Below are 5,644 nucleotides of genomic sequence, written 5' to 3'. Positions count from 1 at the left end.
TTTTTTTTTAAAGCATTTTTTAAACCATGCACCATAATTATCTACAGGTTGTGCCAACTAGTGATGTTAATATTAGGCCCAGAAAGCAAATTTTTAATTCAGACCCTTCAATGAGAGTCAAAGGAAAACTTGATTCTTGTTTACCTACAATGTCTGTTGGAATTGTTACAGGGTAGCCCAGAGTAGACTGGGCCTCCTGTCTGTGGGGCCTCACCCGTGCGCTCAACTCAGTTATACTGCAGATACACATAAAAGGGTCAATAATGGGTTTATTTACAAAAGGGGAAAAGAATAGGAAACAACCCAGGGAAAGAGAATGGGATACAACGTAACTGGAATACCTTACGGCTAGGCTGACTGAACTCATAGAGTCACGTGGTACAGAGAGCCGTTTCTCAAGCAAGAGAGCAAGAGATGCAATTGTGCCCTATTTATCCCCCAAATGTCCCAGAATTCCTGCTAGCTCTGCCTTTGGGTCCTCACAGTTCTCTCTCTGGTTCTGCTGGGAGTTGTAGTTACCAATCACTGGAGTAGGGTATAGGGTCCAGAAAGCTGGAGTAGCGGGTAGAGTCCATAAGACTCTGCAGAGTTCCTTTAGGACATCCTTCCCTTTAACAAAATGATGACTTACACATTTACTTTTCATCACTATCTTATTTGACTGACATATTTTACCTAAAGTAAAATGCATAACTCCTCATACAGCTCCATAAGTTTAACAAATGTCTAACTCATGCAACTACCAAGAAAATATTGCCAACTGATTCAAAAAGATACCTGCACCCACATGTTTATTGCTGCTTTATTCACAATTGGAAAGACACAGAAACAACCCAAATGCCCAAAAATGGATGAGAGGATCAAAAAGATGTGGTACATGTACACAATGGAATATTACTCAGCAACCCAAAAAGAACACTTGTCTTTTGCAGCAACATGGATGGAACTGGAAAAGATCATGCTTAGTGAGATAAGTCAGAAAGAAAAGGAAAAATACCAGATGGTTTCTCTCATAGCAGGAATATAACAGAATAGGCGAGAAAATAATGATAATGATGAACAGCTATATACCAGAGACTGGAGTGGGGAGTGGGATCAAGAACAGGGAAATGCACTGGACTATGGTGATGACACATTGGCACATGGGTGATGGGAAGCCCAAAGGGATTGCAACTGAGGTGAAAAAATGCACAAAATGATGTAAAAATAAAATATTATATATAAAAAATACCCTAAGTTATATAGCTATGTAAACATTGACAAACTAATATAATCTGTGAAAAAAAAAACTTCCATGATTAAAAGCCTGAAATCAAAGAAAAAAAAAAGAAAATATTGCCATTACCTCTAAATTCTCCCTTGTTTGCTTCCCAGTCAATAATGAAATCCACCTCTCTACTTCCTGTTCAGTCAGTTATAGTAATTTCTAATAATATTAGTTTAATCTATTCTAAGGCATCATCCAAATGGAAATATACATGTCTCTGTTTGCCTTTTTTAATCAAAAATAATATTAGGAAATTTATCCTTATATTTTTTAGTAAAAAAAAATGCATTTCATTTTGTAAAAAAAAATATTGAATTCGTAAATAATCTTAGATTTACTGTTTGTTTCTGCAGCAAATATACTAAAATTGGAACATACACAGGAAATGTATGTTACTGTATACGGATGGCACACAATATCACTGATTTGAAAGGAAACCTGCATTCCTTTGATTATAGCCACACCACATACAATAGCCAAAATATGGAAACAACCTAAATGCCCTAGAACATGTTAGTGGATCAAGAAGACATGGTATATATATACATAGAATACCACTCAGCAATTTACAAAGATAAAGTTCATGCCATTTACAGCAACATGGATGGAAATAGAAGGGGCTATTCTAAGCAAAGTGAACAAGAAGGAGAAAAATGAATACCAGTAGTTTCACTTATGAATCTAAAGAAGCTATCCAAAGAATCAGACAAGGACAAAGTAAGACTGACCCTTGAAAGCAAACCATACATCTGAGAAACTCAAGAAAGTAGAAAAGGAAGAGAGAGATGGAATGTAGAAGTGTGTGTGGGGTGTGGTGCAGTGGGGGGAAGAAAGTGCAGTAGAATGTGGTGAAAGACATAAGTTCAATGGAAAACCAACATCTATATAAAGATTCTAATCTGGTAAGTTCTGGACATTAAATTCTTCTCACCAGCTTATAACAACTTCCTGGAAAGTCTCACCAGCAGCCCAGTATGGAGTATGCTAGTGAGTCATGCTCACATTCAAATGACAGACTTTCTTGGTAGACCTATCACCAATGTAACAAGTTGTTTCTTGGCTCATTTTTTTTTTTTTTCAAATTTGAAATGGATAGCTATCTAGAGAACTTCCCTGCATTCCAGACAGATATTTTCCTCCTCATCAGCCTTGTGTTGCAAGATCTCTGCAAAAATCCTCCATCCAGTATTCAGCAGTGAAGTTGGAAAGAATCATCCCAATTGATAGTCAGTTAAAATCAACTTAATTTGGTTTTATACAAGCTAAATTTGATACCAAAAATACCTACAAATGGAATAATAGCAATAAATATAAATTTAGTCGAAGTGGCAATGTTAAAGGGACATTAAAATTTTAACTTGAAGTCTACACACATTTTTCCAAAGGCAGGTCTAAATATTGTGCAGGGTCAATGTGTGACATCCCATGATGAAAAACACTTGATTTTTATTGAGTTTAGAAAAATGAAAACTCTTTATTTCATAGCATTTACCACACATACACACAAAAAAACAGATATTCTATCTCTAAGTATAATTGGAAACACATGATGTCATTTAAAAAGAGATAACACAAAGCCTTGAAAATCTACCTCCAGTAAGTGGGCCATCTATTTAATTACTGACATTTCTGTTTCAACCCATGAAGATGCCTAAGCTCATTGCTCTAAGTACTTGTGTTTCCCTCACAGTCCCATTATAAATCACTTCATTTTTTTCCTCTTCAGTACTACTGCTGTTCTTTCTTTACACTTAACCATAGTGATGTTTTCTTTACATTGCCAAAGGTGAAGATCACGAGTTTGGAAAGCTGGTAAGTACTAGATTTTGGTTTACCCCCTACGTGTGTGAAGCAACTGATTCCTTTCTACTACTAAGAGGCACTGAAATTTGGAAGACACACTGTTGTTTGCTCTTCTTGAAGCTTATTGACTGTCAGTGTCTCTGGGAACCACCTGCTGTGGCCAGGGAATGTGATCTGGCTTCTGCAGTTTCTAGTGAGAAAGTGTTCATTTTCTTAGTGATAAAGCGTTTCCCTCTAAAATCACTGAAAGATCATTGCTACTGCCTACTGCTCTTCTCAAGAAAGAGAACTTTCCTTTTAACAGCTTATTGACTGATGTAGATAAATAAGCTTGAGTTATCATTAATGGACTCCATAGGGATTGGGCTCTTATTTATCCAGAGCAGTTGAAATTGTCCAGTTAACAAAGATTCTGATTGATGAGCATATAATGTCATTCCATGAAACACAAGTATTTATGAAGCATCTGGTATATGTTTAGAATCATGTGGGAAAGGAAGTATCCATAATTTTAAATATGCTGAGACCTATAATCAAATTTCCTATATTTGAAATTCAACACTTCTATTTAGTACAAGTGCAAATGTAGGCAACCTTTCTCAGCCCTGCATTCCTCATCTATAAATAGAGATGACAATAGTATTACCTCATAGAAAGAATGAGCCGGATATCTCACATTGTTACTTATAATTATTATCATTTAAATTTTTTAACATGGGAGAATTGTATGAAATTTTTACCGCACAAAAAATGCTTGCATGATACAAGAAATAAATAATAAAATAAAGTATACAGGTCCTATAATATAAAATTTATAAATTAGAGGAATCTAATATGTATAATTAACATTTGGGAATTAGTCATTTCCTGGAGTATTCTGAGGAATCTACAAAAAAAAATAAGTATAAATTAAGTATAGGAATGAATAATAAATTAAAATATTTGAGTCTTTTACAGCAAAAATTACTGGCTCCATAAAAAACATGGATTTTTAAAAGATCCTGTTTTCTAGAATTCATGAGCCCTAAAATTAGCATTTCTGGCAATATGATTACAAAGGAGTTGACAAAAGGAAGTAAGTCTTGGTCTCTGTGGCTTTAATGATGTAAAGTCACTACTTGGTAGCAGATTTAAACTCCCTATATATATTGGTAAATGCAAAATTATATCAAAATATAGATGGTCTAAAGGTCACAAAGTACCTTTACTTAAAAATTATTATTTTGCAGGCCTTCCCTGGTGGCGCAGCAGGTTAAATAAAGCACAGCACAAAGAAGCTTAAACCACTTCTGCATGAGTTCGATCCCCTCCTGCCCTGGAGGAGATCCACAATGCGAGGCAGACTTCTCCTTTACTGCCCACTGCTCCCCTCAGCAGTGTACTTTGTTGATCTGCCTGTTCTGTACCCCACCCTGTCTCCTCTCACCCTCCGCATCTCTGGCCTATACCCCAGTTTAGTACAAATAAATAAATAAATAAATCTTTTAAAAATTATTATTTTGCTGCATACAATGCATTTTGTCTTACTTTGTTTAACTTTTATAAATCATGGTTTGCATCTCTCTGATTTAAACCAATTATATTCAAATGTTCTGCCTTCACCTTCCCTAAATTTTGGAGAATGGTGATTTTTCTCAGCCCAGTTAAAGACATAATATACAAAAGTAAATTAGAAAGCACAATTTATTTTCAGTGCTGGTGAAGTGCTATTTCTCTTGATATGATGAGTGCCTACTGCTGGTGTTAAGGATCCTTGGAAATGCTATGATGTGCAATTAAGAAGATGCTAATTCAGAGGCAATTCTGTCACCTGACACCTTCCTGTGCTAAAATCTCTTGAAAGTCTTCCTAGAAATGATCCTACATTCTTCACCCATTTTAGGTGGGATACATGTCAAGATGAACATGTATCTTGAACAGAATGACATGAGTTGAAAAAAAAAAAGAAAAAGTTGAATTAGCCCCTTTTTTTCTACCTTCTTCACCATGGAAGTGTGTGCAACTGACTTCTTTCTTTGATATGGCTTCTCACAAAATTTTCAAAATCAAGAGTTTGTAGGACAAGAAACAAAAGCAGAATGGTCTGAATTCTCCATGGGTTCAGTTGAAAACTAATAATAAAACTATCTACAATTCCAAGGGAAGAGGCTGGAGAAGAACCAAGCTGGACCTAAAAAGAATCACATATGAGCTTGCTCATATATTTAGACTATCTCAAGTCACTAGCTGAAAAGGTCACCACTGTATGGAGAGTTAAATGTGTTTTACTTGGAAAATATTGATTTTCCTTTTTGTTTTTATGCTCCTGTACTAGCAGGTTGGCTCAGTAATGTATGAGACCTTTTGTTAGGGAGGAGAAAGAAAACAATTGATCTTGTTCAAATAAATGGACTAAAGAAGATTTTCATGTTACTCATACTTAAAACTGGCCTAGTTTCTCTCATTCCTGAAGATTGATCGTTCGGGTGTTTCTATCAATTTTGGAAACATATCTGTATATTTTGAACAAAATATTCTTATATTAGAGGCTGCATTTCAAGTACTAGCAACAAAAGAACCCTGACTGATGCACAT

At 35.4% G+C, this 5,644-nt stretch overlaps 1 pseudogene; it reads left to right on the top strand.

Moving 5' to 3' along the window:
* The first annotated feature begins 5,090 nt into the window (after window positions 1-5,090).
* Window positions 5,091-5,300, top strand: LOC105853536 (annotated as a pseudogene).
* Window positions 5,301-5,644: the final 344 nt, after the last annotated feature.

The sequence above is a fragment of the Condylura cristata genome, unplaced genomic scaffold (genome assembly GCF_000260355.1).
Source record: "Condylura cristata isolate star-nosed mole 26May11 unplaced genomic scaffold, ConCri1.0 scaffold00012, whole genome shotgun sequence".
Taxonomy (NCBI): domain Eukaryota; kingdom Metazoa; phylum Chordata; class Mammalia; order Eulipotyphla; family Talpidae; genus Condylura; species Condylura cristata.
The sequence above is the reverse complement of the archived record's forward strand: the minus strand, read 5'-3'. Positions and strand labels throughout refer to the sequence as shown.